This window comes from Chiloscyllium punctatum, chromosome 11, assembly GCF_047496795.1.
Source record: "Chiloscyllium punctatum isolate Juve2018m chromosome 11, sChiPun1.3, whole genome shotgun sequence".
Lineage (NCBI taxonomy): Eukaryota > Metazoa > Chordata > Chondrichthyes > Orectolobiformes > Hemiscylliidae > Chiloscyllium > Chiloscyllium punctatum.
This window is the reverse complement of record NC_092749.1, coordinates 103,394,172-103,416,001: the sequence shown is the minus strand read 5'-3', so window position 1 is coordinate 103,416,001 and position 21,830 is coordinate 103,394,172.

Below are 21,830 nucleotides of genomic sequence, written 5' to 3'. Positions count from 1 at the left end.
TTCAATGATCAATGCAAAGAATCACAGGATTCTTATTAATTAAAATTAAAATTTTACATTTTAATCTTTCACTGTAGTAAACAAAATTGAATCAACATTAACTAAACATCACTTATTGGGCAACTGATGCACTAAAATACAGCAATTATTTCCAGTTCACTTCTTAACCTAATTGAAATCCTCTGCCTCATTTGTATATTACACGGCAATCTCTGCAGAAATAAAGACTTGCGTTTAATAATCCCAAACTCCTCTCAACTATAGCAGAATCCCCTCTCCCTGCCCCAACAGGTGAGTCTTCCAGTGTCCTATTAAACAAAGTCCTATCCATTCAACCTTCTCAGTGTAAACAAGTGGATTTCCAGACACATATAAGTAGTGACATTTAGATAATCTCACTGGGCTATTTTCTAAAGGCCCAGGATAAAGCTCTGGGTCCATGCACTCATGTCCCACCATGGGAATCAATGGAATTTAAATTCAATTAATAAATTCTGGAACTGGAGATGAGAATCAGTAATACCAATGTGGCAACTATCATCAACAGCTGTAAACACCTATCAAGAAATCTGCTGTCCCTACCTGGTTTGGACTTAACATAGCTTCACTCACATAGTGGTTAACTCTTAACTGCTTTCTGAAATGGTCTAGCAGGCCACCCCATTCAAAGGCAGTTACAGCTGGGTAGCATAGCACAGTGGCTCAGTGGTTCACATTACTGCCCCACAGAGCCAGGGACCCAGGTTCGATTCCTGCCTTGAGTTACTGTCTGTTTGGAGTTTGTACATTTTCCCGTGTCTGTGTGGGTTTGCTCCGGTTTCCTCCCACAGTCCAAAAATATGCAGATTAGGTGGATTTGCCATACTAAATTTGCCATAGTATCCAGTGATGTGCAGGTTAGGTGGATTAGCCAGGGGAAATGCAGGGTTACAGGGATAGGGTAGGAGGTGGGTCTATTTGGGATGCTCTTCAGAGGCTTAGTGTAGACTCGATGGGCTGAATGGCCTGCTTCCTCACTGTAGGGATTCTATGATTGAACAGATGCCAGCATTGCCAAAACAGGTGACAGGAAAACTGGGTTTATTTTAGTCTCACCTTTAACAGCATTCTGCTTGGTGAGGAACTCTCAAAAGTAATTTATTTTCCTTAGTTTAGCTTGGATCACCTGTTCTAGATTTTCATCCCTGAACCTCACTCTGAGAGTCTGTGAAACTACATCAGACTTGTCAAACAATGTGGCCCACCAAGAGTTCATATGTAGCCCTTGATGCTTTGTTGAAAGTACATGCAAGTGCAACTGGAAGATTTAGAAAGCAACCGCTCCTTAGTGTGTATGCTGTATTCTGTCATAGAGTCATAGAGTCATAGAGATGTACAGCATGGAAACAGACCCTTCGGTCCAACCTGTCCATGCCGACCAGATAAATCCCAATCCAATCTAGTCCCACCTACCAGCACCTGGCCCACATCCATCCAAACCCTTCCTATTCATATACCCATCCAAATGCCTCTTAAATGTTGCAATTGTACCAGCCTCCACCACTTCCTCTGGCAGCTCATTCCATACCCGTACCACCCTGTGTGTGAAAAAGTTGCCCCATAGGTCTCTTTTACATCTTTCCCTTCTCCCTAAACCTATGCCCTCTAGTTCTGGACTCACTGACACCAGGGAGAAAACTTTGCCTATTTACCCTATCCATGCTCCTCATAATTTTGTAAACCTCTATAAGGTCACCCCTCAGCCTCCGATACTCCAGGGAATACAGCCCCAGCCTATTCAGCCTCTCCCTATAGCTCAACTCCTCCAACCCTGGCAACATCCTTGTAACTCTTTTCTGAACCCTTTCAAGTTTCACAATATCTTTCCGATAGGAAGGAGACCAGAGTTGCATGCAATATTCCAACAGTGGCCTAACCAATGTCCTGTACAGCCGCAACATGACCTCCTAACTCTTGTTCTTCCCCACCCTGGATTTTAGACTAACAGACCTGTAATTTCCTGGTCATCCTTTCCTCCCTTTTCCTAAGTTCATAACACCTAGGAGCAGAATTAGGCCATTCGGCTCATTTTATTAAGAATGGGAAAATGTCAGCAGTCCTCTGAGACCTCACCCGTGCTCAGGGAGAATTTGAAAATTGCAGCCACAGATCCAACTCCCTTGGCCCCAGAGTTACTGAATGAAGCAGGACTCATGGTCATTGAAGAATAGGTCAAATGGTTGGTTGAAGGAAGAATAAAGTGAGGTGGGAGCAATGCAAGTACATGAAATTAGGACAGTCAAAGCAATATAGTCTTTTGAAATTGTAATTATCATACTGTACTATATAATTCACCCATTCCTCTATTGTTGGTAGTACAGTTACTCATAGAATCCTGAAAGTGTCAAAGCAGGCCATTCTGCCCATCAAATCCACATCGACCCTCTGAAGAGCATCCTACCCAGATCAACTGTGCTCATCTGCATTCCCCATGGCTAATCCACCTAGCCTGCACACTATAGAATGGCCAATCCACCCAAGCTGCACATCTTTGGACTGTGGGAGGAAACCCACATTGACACAGGGAGAATGTGCAAACTCCACACAGACAGACACCCGAGGCGGGAATCGAACCCAAGTCCTTGGTGCTGTGATGATGCAATCCTAACCACTCAGCCGCCATGCTGCCCTAAAGCATCATAATTATACCAAAAGAGAAAAGGGGAAATCTGTACAAATTAAAGCCACAAAACTTAAGGATTGTTCTAATCGCATACAAACATGAATTTGGGAGTTAATTATCTGGAAGTATGAGCAAAGAGAGATATACTAGTGTGGTCTAACAATGAATTCCATTACAATGTGGAGTCTAATGTGAGGGGAGGGATGTAGTGGCTGAATACCATGGTTATTTGGTGAATTATTCCTTAATCCAGGATTCGTGAAATAAATTCTTTGTGAGTTCCAATTTTTCATATTTCAACAGTACATTTCCTCTCCTCAGCTTAGACTCCTTTGAACCAGTGTATTACTGGACTAAAAAAGGCTCCAGAGTCACATTTAACAAAGGTAATGAATTTCACAGCCAATGCTTTCAAGTGACAAAGATGGGTTGGCTTATTAGAGCCGAATCACAGATTCAAATGAAATACAAGGATGTTGCCAAAATATTCAAAAATGCTAAGTGTACAACGGTTAACTGTTTACCACAATGCTGTAGGCATGACAAATATTGCACTGGCTGCTATAAAAATGTCTTCATACATTATGAGAAAATCCAAGTTATGTATTATTCAGATCTTCAATTCTAGACACATTTGAAACAAGAAATCTGCATCATGCTACAAATGGTGTCAGCCCGACTGAGTTAATGGTTGTAATGGCTTTTGTAAACACTGTCTCTATTCTTTCCCTTTGCCAGACAATTTTACCTCCTGTAATCTGAAAATGCATCTTCTTCAACTGAAACACTCTCTCACATTTGCTGCCAGGTTGCTGAGTACTTCCAGCACTATCTGTTTTCATCTTAAATTTCCACCATAGGCCATTCAGCCCCTCCAGCCGGTTCCGCTATTCAATGAGGTCACGTCTGATCTGTGACCTAACTCCATATACCTGCATATACCTACCATATCCCTTCAGAACCTTGCTTCACAAGAGTCTATCATCTCATATTGAAAATTAACAGCTGATCCAACATCCACGGCCACTTGTGGAAGAGAGTTCCAAACCTTTACCAATCTTTGTGTGTTGAAGAGCTTCCATCATACACAGCATATTGTTCTTCCTGAAATGCCTTACAGACAGTCCCTAGGCTGAAAAAGTGGTTCCATTTTGGCAACCAATTGCAAGACAAACGTGCGCAAGTGGGTGCATAATGCAGAACAGTATAAACAAGCAGCTTGTAAGTACATAACATGTTCGTATATTGGATCTTAAAATTACTATTGTATAGGAGTGCATTCATTAGTGTGAGCTTTTGTTACTTGGATGTTCATAATTTTGGGACCGCCTGCATCTTCTTCATGGTTCAAATGCTGGTATAGGATATTACTCTTAAAATTATTAATCAGGGCAGGACATATACTCTTAATGGTAGGGTTCTGGGGACTGTTAGTCAGCAAAGAGATCTTAGGGTGCAGGTTCCTTCAAGGTAGAGTCACAGAGCAATGGGGTAGTGAAGAAGGTGTTTGGTACATGCCTTCATTGGTCAGTGCATTGAGTATAGGAGTTGGGAGGTCATGTTACGCCTGTACAGGACTTTGGTTAGGCCACTTTTGGAATACTGTATTTAATCTGAGTTCCCTGCCATAGGAAAGATTTTGATAAATTTGAAAGGGTTCAGAAAAAACGTACAAGGATGTTTCTGGGGTTGGAGAGTTTGACGTAGAGGGAGAGGCTGAATAGGTTGGGGCTGTTCTTCTTGGAGCGTCGGAGGCTGAGGGGTGACCTTAATCAGGTTTATAAAATCATGAGGGTCATGGATAGGCTAAATAGATAAGGTTTTTTACCTGAGGTGGAGGAGTTGAAAACCAGAGGCCATAGGTTTAAGGTGACATGGGAAAAATATAAAAGGGACCTTAAAGGGCAACATTTTCGCACAGAGGGTGGTGCGTGTATGGAATGAGCTGCCAGAGGAAGTGGTGGACGCTGGTACAATACAACATTTAAAAGGCATCTGATTGGGTACATGAATAGGAAAGGTTTAGCAGGATATGGGCTGAATGCTGGTAAATGGGACGAGATTTATTTGGGATATCTGGTCGGCATGGATGAGTTGGACCAAAGGATCTGTCTCCGTGCTTACAGCGAATCTATTCAAACGGATTTTATTTGTGCCTTTGATCCTTAACTAACTCACCTGCCTCAAAGCTGTCCTCAAAAATATCTCTCTATCTTTCCTTTGTGTATTGAAAGGAAATCAAACCAGTTATTTTCACGATGCACAGATGGCATGGTAGGGGAATATCCAAGTGATGGAGAGTGTCCTTTTTAGATGATGCTAGAAACTCAGTCATGACCACTGGTCCAACATTTCAAGATCATGCACCCTCCAAACTGTGGTGCTTTAGAAAGGATCTTTGAGATCAATTTTTTACATGTATTTGAATTAATTATTTCTACGTGAGAAAGGGGGATAAGGCCTGCATTTATAATCCATCTCATAACTACTCTTAAGCAACCTTCTTAGCTTGCCAGGCCATATGGGAGAAAGCATTAAGGATGGCAGATTCCCTTTGATGATGGACAGTAGTGAACCACATAGCTCTTTGTTGCAACAATCTGGTTGTTGCGTTATCATTGTCATTGATACAAATATTTTACATAACTCAATTTAACTTCCCCAGCTGTGACCATTAAATTTGAACTCATAGCCATGAAACCTTGAGAACACACCTCCAAATTAGCAATCATTGAATCATATAGTCCAGGAAAGACCATTTGGCCCACAGAGTTTGTACTGTCAAAAACACACTGCTTCCTACACTTGTCCCACTTTCCCACACTAGGCCCACAGCCTTGAAGGCTATCACACTTCGAGTTTTAAGGGTTGTGACATTTCCCACCTCAACTACCCTCCCAGGTTGTGCATTCCAGAACCCCACATCCTCTGGTTGGAAACATTTTCTCTCAAATCCCCTCTGAACCTCCAATTAGGGAGCCAAAGTCAGGAGAATGGCAATAACTGGAATGCACTGGACAAAATTGTTTGGATTTTCTTTCAAGCAGACCAATGAATGCCAAAGAACAGGAGTGTCCTACAATATAACTAGGGCTCAAGAGGATTTTTTTCCCAAAAGCACTTATGGGGTGTGGATGTTGCTGGCTAGGTCAGCATTTAGCATCCTCCTTGATTGCTCAGGACAAGAGTCAATCACATTGCTGAGGTTCTGGAGTCAGAGAGAAGGGCCAGAGGAAGTAAGGATTGCCTGACTTCCTTCCCTGGAAGGCATTAGTGAGTCAGATGGATCCTTATGACCAATGGTTAATATTAGCCCAGCTTTTCTTTAATTGAGTTCCTGCTTTTCTTCCTCTCACTATCATCCACACCAGGATTCGAACCCATGCCTGCAGAACATTAAGCCGGGGTTCTGGATGGCCAGGTCAGTGACATTAACACCATGTCATGGTGCATTTGGTTTCATTCAAGAAGCAAGTACAATGCGCTTTCAGAAAGAAGTAACAGTGCTCACTGTGATGCAACCAGAAACACCTCACACGTCTCAATCACAGAGTAGAAAATAATGCCGAATATATCAGCAAACGTACCTGGACAAGACATGGTTTTCATATATCAATAACGAAACTCCAATTGAAAGCCGCTGTCTGCTCCCATTTGTGTTGCATTGCATTCAGATAAAAACACAGTTTGTGAAAGAAACAAGAATATTATGTAATTAAAATGCTCAAGCTATTTGCAAAACTTGGACATTACCTGGCAGAAAATTATATGTCTTATAAATTAAACTCTCTACAATGTTACAGTTAACATTCTGCCAAATTTAACTGCAAATGAGTTGTTCTGTTGCCATTAAGTGCTGACATTTGTGTGTTAAAAGAAACACAAGAACATGCTAATTATTAATCAGGCTTTGTTGCTCAGATCATCCAGGAGCATTATGTGAGGCACTGACTGGAAGGATATTTTTACTGCCCGTGTTAGCATTGTCACCACGTTTTGTGCTCTGTGGGAGTGACCTCAGTGTCTAAGCCGGGGTTCTGGATGTTGCACTGCAGAGGAAAACAGATAAACAGCTGAGGGTGTGAAGCAGGTTCTAACTCAAACAGCATTCCAATTTAGCTAAGTTTAAACTCACAACAGTTGGTGCATTTCTATGTGTGCTCCTCATTCTTTTAACGAAAACATTACAACAACAGTTTGCCATCATTGTAGTAAAATATCCTTAATTTATTTTCTGGTCAGACTGCATTTCTTATCACGTGCATTCAATATAAAGTACAGTGAAAAGTTTTTACTGTTGCCATACACAGGCTCCATTCTCATTAACTAAAAGTAAAATAAAACATAAAGAAAGATAACTTAAGAAGATAACTTTTCCTTCTTTGCTGCTACAGTCTTATTCCAGGCAACACCAGACCACGTGAGCAGCTTTGGAATTAGTATTTAATAAAAGTCTACAGAAAATGTACAAGGGGGTGAAGGACATGTCATCTAAAGAGGACTCTAAGTCTGTACTCAATGGAGTTTAGAAAAATGATGGACGATCTCATTGAAATTTACAGAATACTGAAAATCAATGGGTAGCAGAGGCAAAGTCACCACTGGCTGGAGTCATACCTGGAACATAAAACGATGGTCGTGGTTGTTGGAGGTCAGTCATCTCAACTCCAGGACATCTCTGCAGGAATTCCTCAGAGTAGTGTCCTTGGCCCAACCATCTTCAGCTGCTTCACCAATAGCCTTCCCTCCATTGTAAGGCCAGAGGTGAGGATGTTCACTGATGATTGTATCAGGGTCCAGCATCCTTTGTAACTCCTCAGCTACTGAAGCAGTTCATGTTCAAATGCAACAGGATCTGGACAATGTCCAGGATCAGGCCTCATTCCTGATGAAGGGCTTTTGCCCGAAACATCGACTCTCCTGTTCCTTAGATGCTGCTTGACCTGCTATGCTTTTCCAGCACCGCACTCTCGACTCTAATGTCCAGCATCTGCAGTCCTCATTTTTGACTATGGCTGACAAGTAGCAAGTAAATGTTGTGCCATGAAAATGCTTCATAACGACCATCTCTAATAAGAGACAAGCTAACCACCTGAACTAATATGAGCCTGGAATAGAACAGAAGAATAGAATCCTTGCATTGTGGAAACAGGCCATTCAGCCCAACAAATCGACATCAACCCTTTGCAGATCATCCCACCCAGACCCATCCCCCTACCCTATTCCTATAACCCTGTATTTCCCTTGACTAGCCTACACATCCCTGGACACTATGGGCTGTTTAGCATGGCCAATCCAACTGACTTGTACATCTTTGGACTTGGGAGGAAAAGGGAGTACCGAGCAGAAACCCACACAGACATGGGGAGAGTGTGCAAACTCCACACAAACAATCACCCAAGGATGGAGTTAAAACTAGGTCCCTGGTGCTGTGAGGCAGCAGTGCTGACTACTGAGCCACCATGTCACCCACATGGAATCTCCGGACAAAGAAGAAAAAGGCAAGTCAAGTCAATGCAAGACAGGGATGCTGTGAGTGTCCAGATAGATTCTGAATCTGAATGTGAAGGGCCCTGGTCTAGTCCATGTGCTGGATTTGGATAATGCTTTGTCATTACAATGATAGTTATCAGTGCAGCTTAAAGGGAAGCATTGAGGTGCAGGAATAAGTGGATCAGAGAAGTGTCATAGGACTACTTAGAGGTTGGTAGACATTGGATGCCTTTGATCTAAAGTGCGCATTTGGCTAGTGCCCATGGAGCATGCCCTACGATGTTGGCATCTGGTCTTTAACATGGAGGTCACTCTCAATGAGCTGATTCACCAGCTTGGATTTTCTCGACATTTTGCTTTGAGGTGAGTTTGATAAGCTAGAGGGCTGAGTATTAATGAGATGTTTTGAGACATTAAGAAGGCATTGAACAAGCAATAATCCTAAATGATTGCCAACTCACCCCCACCTTGTGAGAAACTCAGCACACCGCTTGTAAAAAGTCATGAAAGATGTTCCCAGTGGACATTGGGATGGACATAGAGGTATAAAGTTTAAGAACAGGGAGATTATGATGGAAGTGTAAAAAAGAAAACAACATCTGTTAGGCCACAGCCAGTGTCTGGAAACTACATTATAGAAGTGATGTGATTGCACTGGAGAGGATGCAGAGGAGATTAACCAGGGCGTTGTCTGGGTTGGAGAGTTTCCGGAATGAAGGAAGATTGGACAGACTGGGGTTGGTTCCCTCAGTATAGAGGAGATTGAGACAGGACACAATTGAAATATATAAAATTATGAGGGACATAGATAGGGTAAACAGGAAGAAGAGTTTCCCCTCCATAGAGGGATAATCACTGGGCTGGGGGTGGGGGGTGGGGGGGGGGGTGTACATTTAAGATAAGGGGCAGGAGGTTAAAAGGAACATGAGGAAAAACCTTTTCACTCAGATCTGGTGGGAATCTGGAACTGTCTACCTGTAAAGGTGTTGGAGGGAGAAACCCTTATAATCTTTAAGAAGTATTTAGATCTGCACTTGTGATGCCAAGGCATACAAGGCCATGGGGCCATGTGTTGGAAAATAGGATTGGAATAGTTAGGTGGCCATTTTTGACTGGTACAGACTTGATGAGCTGAAGGGCCTTTCTCTGCACTGTAGGTCTCCATATCTCTATGACTTTATGGGTCTCGCTGGACTTTTCATCTGAGTTTTCTATAAATCTCACACAGACCATGTCACTCAGACCCCTACAGGACTCCTCCCAAGATTTCAAATGGTTGTTTTTCCACTTTCTATTAGACAGATGATGTTAATATTATTGAATTTATGTTATTTGCTTTGCTGATAAAATCATCAGAATAATATTGTGCAAGATAATGTTTTGAATTCCTATTTATTAAGCTAACAATGCTGTATTTATTCCCAAGTATTTTTGCATTTGGCTTTGCTGTACAATAACATTGTTTCACTTCCCAGATGTCTCCTTTCCAAACTTTGCTTGTAAATATTACACAGTTTCTCATGGCAGTCAGAAGCTAACTCCACACAGCACACCACTGGCTTGCTGAGTGAGAAAGTATATTTGGCTTAACTTCAAAACATGCAACAGCAGAAACAACAAAAACACTTGCTTCAAAGATTAATTGAAAAGTTGTGCCTTTGGGAGTTTCAACCAGAATTTATTAAGGGAGGGATTGTCATCTCAACCATGTTTATTAAATGTTAGGGAATATATTTTATAAAATGCAATTTGCTAATTGAACTACCTTTCAACTACTTACTGTCCTTTGTACGTATTTGTCCCTGACCTGCTCATGAAGAGTTGTTATTATATACTACTGGAGCAGGCGAAACTTGAACCTAAGTCTATTGGCTTAAGCAGTAGACACACTACCACCGTACCAATGAAGGCTTAGGAATAGTCTGCATCAGTTGAATCTGTGCAGGAAGACCCCTAAGGATTGCAAATTCATCATCCATAGGTAGCACGGTTGTTCAGCAGTTAGCAGTGCTCCTCACAACACCGGGTTCAATTCCTGCCCTGGGCAACTTCTGTCTGGAGTTTGCACGTTCTCTCTGTGTCTATGTGGATTTCCTCCCATAAGATGTGCAGATCAGGTGGATTGGCCATGTTAGATTGCTCAGGGATGTGCAGGCCAGGTGGATTCGCCATGGGGAAAGTTAGGACTGGGTGAGATTCTCTTTGGAGGGATGGTGGACCTAGGTGAGGTGCTGTTTGGAGTTTCGGTGTGGACTTGATGGGTTGAAAGGACTGATTCCAAACTGTAGGGATTCTATGATTGTCCCTCTCAACCATGATAACAGGCTGCTGATGGCCTTTACAAGTTTACTGATAGAGAAGAGAACTTGAAATGTGGACTAAAATATGTAGAAATGCATTTGATCTCGAATTAAGATAAGTGAGGTGATGTATCAATGCAATAATTTGCCGTTTGCTTTTGTGAGTCACCTCGACAGAACGTCTATGTGGGCTGGAACGAGTCCAACAGAGTGAAAGGTATAGAGGGTAGTTGTGGTGCTTCTCAAAGAAACCGTTCAGAATGGTAGATGGAACTTCTAACTAATTTCTTCCCCATTTTATAAGCAAATCTTTGTTAATTGTGTTGTGCTGTCTCTTATTGAGGTGACATTTGAATGGGCAAGTTACCAGGATGCAGACTGTGTGGCAAACAGCCACACACTCTCAGTCCAGCGTGCAGGACTGTTTCCATCGTGTCCTGCAGTGATCGTTGCTGAGCTTCTGCATCAAGTCTGCCTGCTGACACTCTAGTAGCAGACCTTTGGATAAATAGAGCCACTATCCATTTTCCCAGACCCGGTGTGAGAGTGCATAAGTAAACACAACACAAGCCAATAAGGAGCCGAAAATTCATTTTAAAACGTTGGAGTGGATGGGGTTTGATTTTTGAGGATGCCTCACTTTGCTTGGATCATCCTGATAAAGAAGTAGCCTTGCATGAACTATATTGGTTTTCTTCAAAGATCAAAACTCCATCTCTAAGTACACATGGTGAAATGAGATGGAAAATATATCAGTTGGGACTAGATATTGGAGGTCGCTTTTCCACAGGAAGTTTGATGGAAATTAAGTTCCCAAGTATTTAACACGACAGATCAGGAATGTGTAAAACTTTGGAAAAGACAGTAAAATTCCTAGAAATAACAATATGGAGAGTAGGGAGAGGGAGGAGATTGACCTTTTGGTTTCACATTACTGTCAAGGGTGATTATTTTTGTCAATTGAAAACCCTGAGGAGGGAGAATCTGACATTTGTGAGGCATTTTGAGGAGACAAATATGGGTTTTATACATGGTGGGTGTAGAGGATGGGAAACGGCTACGTTCCCAGGAACACTCTGTACAGGATCGTCAGGGTTCTGCCAACTGGACTGAAGACTTGTCCTCCAGAATATGTGACATTCCTAGCCAAGCTATTGCACTGCAGCCACAACAATAGCATCTACCTGGCAATATGAAAAATTGCCTAGGTATGTCCTGTCCACAAAACACAGGACAAATCCAACTCGGGAGAACCAAACCCTGTTAGTCTACTCTCAATCATCAGCAAAGTGACAGGAGATTCATCAACAGTGCTATCATGAGAAACTTGCTGTGCTATAACCTGGTCTCTGGATTGGATTCTTCTGGGACCACTCTGCTCCTGACCTCATTACAGCCTTGGTACAAGCAGGAACAGAAGTGAAACATTCTCCATTGGTTGGAGTCATGCTGAGACAAAGAAACTTGCTTGTATTTGTTGGAAGCCAATTATCCCAGAGCCAGACATTCTTGTTGGAATTCCTTCGGGTAGTGTCTGAAGACCAACCATCCTCAACATCTTAATCTATGGTCTTTGTGACTATTCAGGTTCAGGAGAAGGCTGGGCCCATGTGCAGCAGGAACTGGGTAACATTCAGGCCTGGGCTAATAATTGGCAAGTGGCATTTATTCCACACAAGTGCCAAACAGGCATAGGTTTAGGGTGAGATGGGAAAGATATAATAGAGACCTAAGGGGCAACGTTTTCAATCAGAGGGTGGTGCGTGTATGGAATGAGCTGCCAGAGGAAGTGGTGGAGGCTGGTACAATTACAACATTTAAAAGGCATCTGGATGGGTATATGAAAAGGAAGTGTTTGGAGGGATATGGGTCGGGTGCTGGCAGGTGGGATATCTGGTCGGCATGGATGAGTTGGACCGTAAGGTTTGTTTCCATGCTGTACATCTCTATGACTCTATGACTCTATGACCTCAAACAAGAGAAAGTCTCACCATCTTCCTATGGCATTTTCATTGCTAAATCTCCGATTATTAGTGTCTTGGGGGTTATTGATCAGAAACTGAACTGAGCCAGCCGTATGAATATCATGGCTTCAAGAGTATGTCAGTGATTGGTAATTGTGCAGTGAGTTGCTCACCTCCTGACTCCCTCAAACATGACTATCATCTGCAACATGCAAGTCAGCAGTGTGATGGAATACCTTTACTTGGATAGGTCTGGCTCTAAGAGCAATCAAGAAGCTTAACAATATCCAGCACAAAGTAGTCCACTTGATCTACACCTTAACCTATGTCTTCAACATATAGTACTTTCACCACCGATGCAGAGTGGCAGCAGAGTGCACCATCTACAGGGTGCACTGTACAAGGCTCTTTTGACCACATCTTCCAAATGGATCAACATCTGCCTCCTAGAGGGACAAGGGCTGCAGGTGGATGAGAACACCACCATCTGCAAGTTCCCCTCTGAGCCATACACCATTCTAACTTGGATGGAATGCACCTGCTTGCAAAAATGGTGGAGACAGGTTCAATGAAGGCATTCAAGAGGGGATTGGATGGTCATTTGGATAGAGCTCATGTGCAGCAATATGGGGAAAAGGCAGGACATTGGCACTAGCTTATAGAACCAGTGCAGGCACAATGGACCAAATGGCCTTCTTCTGTGCAGTGACAATTTTGTGACATACGTCGCTGTTCCTTCACTGTCACTGGGTCAAATTCTGAAACATCCTGAAATGTGGGAGTAACCGCGTTATGTAGACTGCAGCTGCAGTTCAAGAAGATAGGTACGCACTGCCTTTTCAAAGGCAATGATGGGAAAGCACCCACATCCCATAATTAAATATTCAAAAAGGTTTCAGCTTGTTCCAGCTATTGACAGAAGTACAGCAATTCTGATCTGACCAGAATTCTGAGGCTGCATTCCCATCACTTCTGGCAGATTCAAGGATGGCAAAAACGTAGATTCCTAACGGGTGACTTTGTCACTGGAAGGCAAATTGAATTTGAAGCCACCACTGCATTTTCAATTCAATCAGCAATTCACTGTTGGCACTAAAGTAAGACACAAATATTCTGTGCCCCAATACATTATCCTCTTATCATCTGAATTATTTTGTTAGCCAGACAATAAATTAAAGGAGCCAACACATAGACATCGCAGACAGACTGGATAAATTGCGACGGCATATTTTTAAAAATTTAAACATCTTGAATATAATATTGAGAACATTGTGTCATTGATATTTCACTCACACTTCACTCCCTTCAAGTACATTAAGTGCGCAGTCTGCTCACTTAAAGATAAGCTTAACAAAATTTATTATAATTGTTGGGTATCCATAGAAACAGCCAGATGTAAATTAAAAATTAATGTGTGACAGTGATTGAGAGATAAATGTATTATGTTAGCAATCTTTTGCCTACAAAACATTTCAAAATATTTTTACAAGTAGTGAGAGAAACAACATCAATTTAAAACAAAATCTAGGTTTTTGAAATACCGCAGAGAAATTATTTTTCTCCTTTTTGTTCTTTCCTCTCTATGAATTTATAGATTTGTTACTTACACCCTCAGCTGAACTTCTTCAGTCAAATTTACTTCTACACTCATTTGACCAGAAAAACATGAGTCAGTCATTCATCAGCTACGAGAAGATTAACCACTTTGTCTGAATGCTGTTTCAAAGATTCATGTAAGACTTCATACTTACTGGGTTTTCCACTTGCTTCTAGAGAGGATGTCCCTTGAAATGGCCTCCAATTGTCCCATGGTTGTAGATTTGCAGTTCAACATAGGACCAGGAACATAGGACAGTACAATATCGTTGTGTCAAACATGACGCCAAATTAAACTAATCCTGCCCTTGTTCCATATCGCTTCATAGAACATAGAACATAGAACAATACAGCACAGAACAGGCCCTTCGGCCCACGATGTTGTGCCGAACTTCTATCCTAGATTAAGCACCCATCCATGTACCTATCCAAATGCCGCTTAAAGGTCGCCAATGAATCTGACTCTACCACTCCCACGGGCAGCGCATTCCATGCCCCCACCACTCTCTGGGTAAAGAACCCACCCCTGACATCTCCCCTATACCTTCCACCCTTCACCTTAAATTTATGTCCCCTTGTAACACTCTGTTGTACCCGGGGAAAAAGTTTCTGACTGTCTACTCTATCTATTCCTCTGATCATCTTATAAACCTCTATCAAGTCACCCCTCATCCTTCGCCGTTCCAACGAGAAAAGGCCGAGAACTCTCAACCTATCCTCGTATGACCTACTCTCCATTCCAGGCAACATCCTGGTAAATCTTCTCTGCACCCTCTCCAAAGCTTCCACATCTTTCCTAAAGTGAGGCGACCAGAACTGCACACAGTACTCCAAATGTGGCCTAACCAAAGTCCTGTACAGCTGCAACATCACTTCACGACTCTTGAATTCAATCCCTCTGCTAATGAACGATAATACTCCATAGGCCTTCTTACAAACTCTATCCACCTGAGTGGCAACCTTCAAAGATCTATGTACATAGACCCCAAGATCCCTCTGTTCCTCCACCTGACCAAGAACCCTACCATTAACCCTGTATTCCGCATTCTTATTTGTTCTTCCAAAATGGACAACCTCACACTTGGCAGGGTTGAACTCCATCTGCCACTCCTCAGTCCAGCTCTGCATCATATCTAAGTCCCTCTGCAGCCGACAACAGCCCTCCTCACTGTCCACAACTCCACCTATCTTTGTATCATCTGCAAATTTACTGACCCACCCTTCGACTCCCTCATCTAAGTCATTAATAAAAATTACAAACAGCAGAGGACCCAGAACTGATCCCTGCGGAACTCCACTTGTAACTGGACTCCATGCTGAATATTTACCATCTACCACCACTCTCTGACTTCGACCGGTTAGCCAGTTTTCTATCCAATTGGCCAAATTTCCCTCTATCCCATGCCTCCTGACTTCCGCTTCATTCCTTGCTTTTCTAAAAGCCCCTTAAAAACCGTTATTGTGTCTGCCTTCACCTCTGGCAACGTATTCCAGACACCTACCAGTCTCTGTGCAAAACACTTGCCCTTACTTCTCCTTTGAACTTGCCCCCCTCATCTCAAATGCATGCCCCCTAGTATTAGATATTTGAACTCTGGGAAAAAGGTTATGATTGTCAACCCTATCTGTGTTTCTCATAACTTGGAGTGTAAATAGAGTACTTAGTTAGCCACCTTGGATCAGAACTCCCCTGGTTCTCATGTATATTAATTCTGCAATCTTGCATCTATGACCACTCTCTTCTCAGCTTTGCTATCTCAGAAGTCCAACTCATGACAGCAAAGTGTTTCAGTTATCAATGGTTTCTCAACCACTTAAATGAATCATTTACCCCTTTTTAGTTTACTGTTGTTTACCTCCCCCCCCCCCACCTCCCCCCACACCCCAGTGGCTGGGTCACATGATCAAGTACTGTAAACAAGTTGACTTTTACCAAAAAATCTTCCGTAGAAAACTTGGTTCTTAAAGAGGCCATCACCCCAATAAAAACCATTGGATTCTTTTCTCTCCAAAAGCACAGAGGTCAATATACCAACCTGAGACTTTATGAGGTGATTCCACTTCTCACTACGCAAGGATTGTATTGAGAGTCACCCCTCCCCATGGACATGGTGAAAGTGACTGCACTCTCTTCCAGACACTTTAGCCAACCCTCTGTGGGCCAATAATTTACTTGCACCCACTACTATAGGGGAAGTGGTTACTTGAGTGAAGAAACCTTAGGCTTTCACAGCCAATGTATCCATATCCTCATGCTGGACAATCAGAACAGATGGAGAGAAATGAAACATGAGGGAAACTAAACCTGCATTATCATTTTATATAATTAAATAAAATACAAAGTAAGTTGCTTCTGTCTCTTTTTGTGATTATTACGAAGCAAAGCAAAATCACCTTCTTTTCCTTTCTCAAAAACACTATTTGTCAATTTCCAACCAATTTCACAAATTCCAAACTCGGTTGTGTTGTCTGCAATGGAGCAGCAATTGAGAGGGCTATAACTGCTGGAAGAAAATTAGCTGGCCCATTCCTAAAGATTTGTATGTCATAGAGTCGTAGAGTAATACAGCATGGAAAAGGCCCTTCGGCCCAAACTGGTCCATGCTGACCATGGTGCCCACTCAGCCAGTTCCAATTGCCCTCATTTGGTCCATATCCCTTTAAACCCTTCCCATCCATGTACCTATCCAATGTTTTTAAAATGTTGCTGTTGTAACTGCCTCAACCACTTTCTCTGGCAGCCCACAGGTAGTCCGTAATTTAAATAGAGTTGCTAATCTACTTAAAAAACAATTAAAGCTTTGAATAAAATTACAGGTAAAATATTATCTTGCAATCATATTAAGTTTGTATCCAGTAAGAGCACCTATTGTAAATTAACATACCTGAGATCATTAGCAGAACTAATGAATCCCATAAAAAGTGTAGTGTTAGTATTAAGTTGTTACAGAATTTCTAATATGGAAAAATTAGAAGAGATCTATCTGTATGTATTTGCCTTTGTATGTTAGAATGATTCCAGAAGGTTGTTGTCCTGAACCGAATGCTTTTTGTCCGGATGTGGTGCATCACAAATGGTAGTGATGGTCAGTGTCATGGAATGTTTCATAGGCAATTACAGCAAATTAAAGGCTGTTTTAGACTCAGCCGCTAAGTGATGGACTTATCCCTCAGGTTTGGGAAAGGAAGACCCCATTGGTCTCATCAGTTAAGTCATTTTCAATTAAGGAATGACATACTTCATAGAACGGTGCAGCACAGTACAGGCCCTGCACAATTGTGGCGAGCTTTTATCCTACTTTAAGGTTAGACTAACCTACATACCATTCATTGTACTATCTTCCATGTGCATATCCAAGAGTTGCTTAAATGTCCCTAATGAATCAGACTCTACTACCACTGCTGGCAGTGCTGGCAGTGCATCCACCACTCTCTGAGTAAAGAACCTACCTCTGACATCTCCCCAAAACCTTCTTCCAATCACCTTCAAATTATGTCCCCTCATGATAGCCAGTTCCACCCTGGGAAAATGTCTCTGGCTATCCACTCTATCCATGCCTCTTATTATCTTGTACACCTCCATCAACTCACCTTTCAACCTTCTTTGCTCCAATGAGAAAAGCCCTAGCTCCCTTAACCATTCTCCATTAGACATGCCTCCAGTCCAGGCAGCATCTTGGTAAATCTCGTCTATACCCTCTCTAAGGCTTCCACATCCTTCCTATAATGAGGCGACCAAGAATGGAACCCAATATTCCATGTGTGGTTCTCTTCCCTATATCTGAATGACGATCCCTGATATTTGTCCTCAGAGTCACTTCAATAGAGACAGCAAGATGACATAAAATGTCAAGAGACTGTGTGATTGTTGCAGAGTTAGGGAATTGAGTACAAAAGTTGGGATGTCATCTTGCAGCTTTATAAAATTTTGGTTTGACCACACTAGCATTGAGTTTAATTCTGGTTGCCACATTACAGGAAGGATGTGGAGGTTTTGGAGAGGGTGCAGAAGAGATTTATTGGATCAGAGGGTATGAGCTATACGGAGAGTCGAGGAAAATTCGGGTTGGTTTCTCTGAAGCGGTGGAGTCTGAGGGGAGATTTGAGAGAAGTCTATAAAATTATGAGATGCCTAGATAGGGATGACAGTCAGGATCATTTTCCTACAGTTGAAATGTCTAAAACGAGAGTGCATGCACTTAAGGTGAAAGGGGAAAATTCAAAGGAGATGTGAGAGGCAAGTTTTCTTACACAGAGAGTGGTAGGAGTCTGGAATGCATTGTTAAGGGTGGTGGTGGAGCCGATAAAATAGGGGTGTTTAAGGGGCTTTCAATGAGCACATAGAGTCATAAAGTCATAGAGATGTACAGCATGGAAACAGACCCTTCGGTCCAACCTGTCCACGCCGACCAGATATCCCAAACCAATCTAGTCCCACCTGCCAGCACCCGGCCCATATCCCTCCAAACCCTTCCTATTCATATACCCATCCAAATGTCTCTTAAATGCTGCAATTGTACTAGCCTCCACCACATCCTCTGGCAGCTCATTCCATACACGTACCACCCTTTGCATGAAAAAGTTGCCCCTTAGGTGTCTTTTATATCTTTCCCCTCTCACCCTAACCTATGCCCTCGAGTTCAGGACTCCCTGACTCCAGGGAAAAGACTTTGTCTATTCATCCTATCCATGCCCCTTATAATTTTGTAAACCTCTATAAGGTCACCCCTCAGCCTCCGACGCTCCACGGAAAACAGCCCCAGCCTGTTCAGCCTCTCTCTATAGCTCAAATCCTCCAACTTGGCAACATCCTTGTAAATCTTTTCTGAACCCTTTCAAGTTTCACAACATCTTTCCAATAGGAAGGAGACCAGAATTGCATGTAATATTCCAACAGTGGCCTAACCAATGTCCTGTACAGCCACAACATGACCTCCCAACACCTGTACTCAATACTCTGACCAATAAAGGAAAGCATACCAAACGCCTTCTTCACTATCCACTTTCAAGGAGCTATGAACCTACACTCCAAGGTCTCTGCTCAGCAACACTCCCTAGGACCTTACCATTAAGTGGAAGAGTCCTGCTAAGATTTGCTTTCCAAAATGCAGCACCTCGCATTTATCTGAATTAAACTCCATCTGCCACTTCTCAGCCCATTGGCCCATCTGGTACAGATCCTGTTGTAATCTGAGGTAACCCTCTTTGCTGTCCACTACACCTCCAATTTTGGTGTCATCTGCAAACTTACTAACTGTAACTCTTATGCTCGCATCCAAATCATTTATGTAAATGATAAAAGGTAGAGGGCCCAGCACCAATCCTTGTGGCACTCCACTGGTCACAGGCCTTCAGTCTGAAAAATAACCCTCCACCACCATCTGTCTTCTACCTTTGAGCCAGTTCTGTATCCAAATGGCTAGTTCTCCCTTTATTCATGAGATCTAACCTTGTTAATCAGTCTCCCAGGGGGAACTTTGTCAAACGCTTTACTGAAGTCCATATAGATCACATCTACTGCTCTGCCCTCATCAATCTTCTTTGTTACTTCATCAAAAAACTCAATCAAATTTGTGAGACATGATTTCCCACACACAAAGCCATGTTGACGATTCCTAATCAGTCCTTGTCTTTCCAAAACCATGTACATACTGTCCCTCAGGATTCCCTCCAACAACTTGCCCACCACCGAGGTCAGGCTCACTGGTCTATAGTTCCCTGGCTTGTCTTTACCGCCTTTCTTAAACAGTGGCACCATGTTTGCCAATCTCCAGTCTTCCGGCACCTCACCAATGACTATCAACGATACAAATATCTCAGCAAGAGGCCCAGCAATCACTTCTCTAGCTTCCCACAGAGTTCTCGGGTACACCTGGTCAGGTCCTGGGGATTTATCCATCTTTAACCGTTTCAAGACATCCAGCACTCCCTCCTCTGTTATGTGGACATTTTGCAAGATGTCACCATCTATTTCCCTACAGTCTATATCTTCCATATCTTTTTCCACAGTAAATACTGATGCAAAATATTCATTTAGTACCTCCCCCATTTTCTGTGGCTCCACACAAAGACTGCCTTGCTGATCTTTGAGGGGCCCTATTCTCTCCCTAGTTACCCTTTTGTCCTCAATATATTTGTAAAAACTCTTTGGATTCTCCTCAATTCTATTTGCCAATGCTATCTCATGTCCTCGTTTTGCCCTCCTGATTTCCCTCTTAAGTATGCTCCTATTTCCTTTATACTCTTCCAAGGATTCACTCGATCTATCCTGTCTATACCTGACATATGCTTCCTTCTTTTTCTGAACCAAACCCTCAATTTCTTTAGTCATCCAGCATTCCCTATATCTACCAGCCTTCCCTTTCACCCTGACAGGAATATACTTTCTCTGGATTCTTGTTATCTCATTTCTGAAGGCTACCCATTTTCCAGCCGTCCCTTTACCTGCGAACATCTGCCTCCAATCAGCTTTCGAAAGTTTTTGCCTAATAACATCAAAATTGGCCTTTCTCCAATTTAGGACTTCAACTTTTAGATCTGGTCTATCCTTTTCCATCACTATTTTAAAACAAATAGAATTATGGTCGCTGGCCCCAAAGTGTTCCCCCACTGACACCTCAGTCACCTGCCCTGCCTTATTTCCCAAGAGTAGGTCAAGTTTTGCACCTTCTCTCGTAGGTACATCCACATACTGAATCAGAAAATTGTCTTGTAAGCACTTAAGAAATTCCTCTCCTTCTAAACCTTTAACACTATGGTCGTCTCAGTCGATGTTTGGTAAGTTAAAATTCCCGACCATAACTACCCTATTATTCTTACAGATAGCTGAGATCTCCTTACAAGTTTGTTTCTCAATTTCCCTCTGACTATTGGGGGTCTATAATACAATCCCAATAAGGTGATCATCCCTTTCTTATTTCTCAGTTCCACCCAAATAACTTCCCTGGATGTATTTCCGGGAATATCCTCCCTCAGCACAGCTGTAATGCTATCCCTTATCAAAAATGCCACTCCCCCTCCTCTCTTGCCTCCCTTTCTATCTTTCCTGCAGCATTTGTATCGTGGAACATTAAGCTGCCAGTCCTGCCCATCCCTGAGCCATGTTTCTGTAATTGCTATGATATCCCAGTCCCATGTTCCGAACCATGCCCTGAGTTCACCTGCCTTCCCTGTTAGGCCCCTTGCATTGAAATAAAGGCAGTTTAATTTATTAGTCCTATCTTGTCCCTGCCTGCCCTGTCTGTTTGACTCACTTCTGTTCTCAAATGTACCAGTTTCAGATTGATCTCTTTCCTCACTATCTCCCTGGGTCCCACGCCCCCACCTTACTAGTTTAAATCCTCCAATGAAATTCTAGCAAATTTCCCTGCCAGTATATTAGTCCCCTCCCAATTTAGATGCAACCGTCCTTCTTGTACAGGTCACTTCTACCCCAAAAGAGATTCCAATGATCCAAAAATGTAAATCTTTCTCCCATACACCAGCTCCTCAGCCATGCATTCATCTGCTCTATCCTCCTATTCCTGCCCTCACTAGCTCGTAGCACTGGAAGTAATCCAGATATTACTACCCTTGAGGACCTCCTTTTTAAACTTCTGCCGAACTCTCTGTAATCTTCCTTCAGAATCTCAATGTTTTCCCTTCCTATATCGTTGGTTCCAATGTGGACAATGACCTCTTGCTGGCCCCTCTCCCCCGTGACAACATTCTGCACCCTCTCTGAGACATCCTTGATCCTGGCACCAGGGAAACAACACACCATTCTGCTTTTTCTCTGCTGGCCACCGAAACGTCTGTCTGTACCTCTGACTGCAG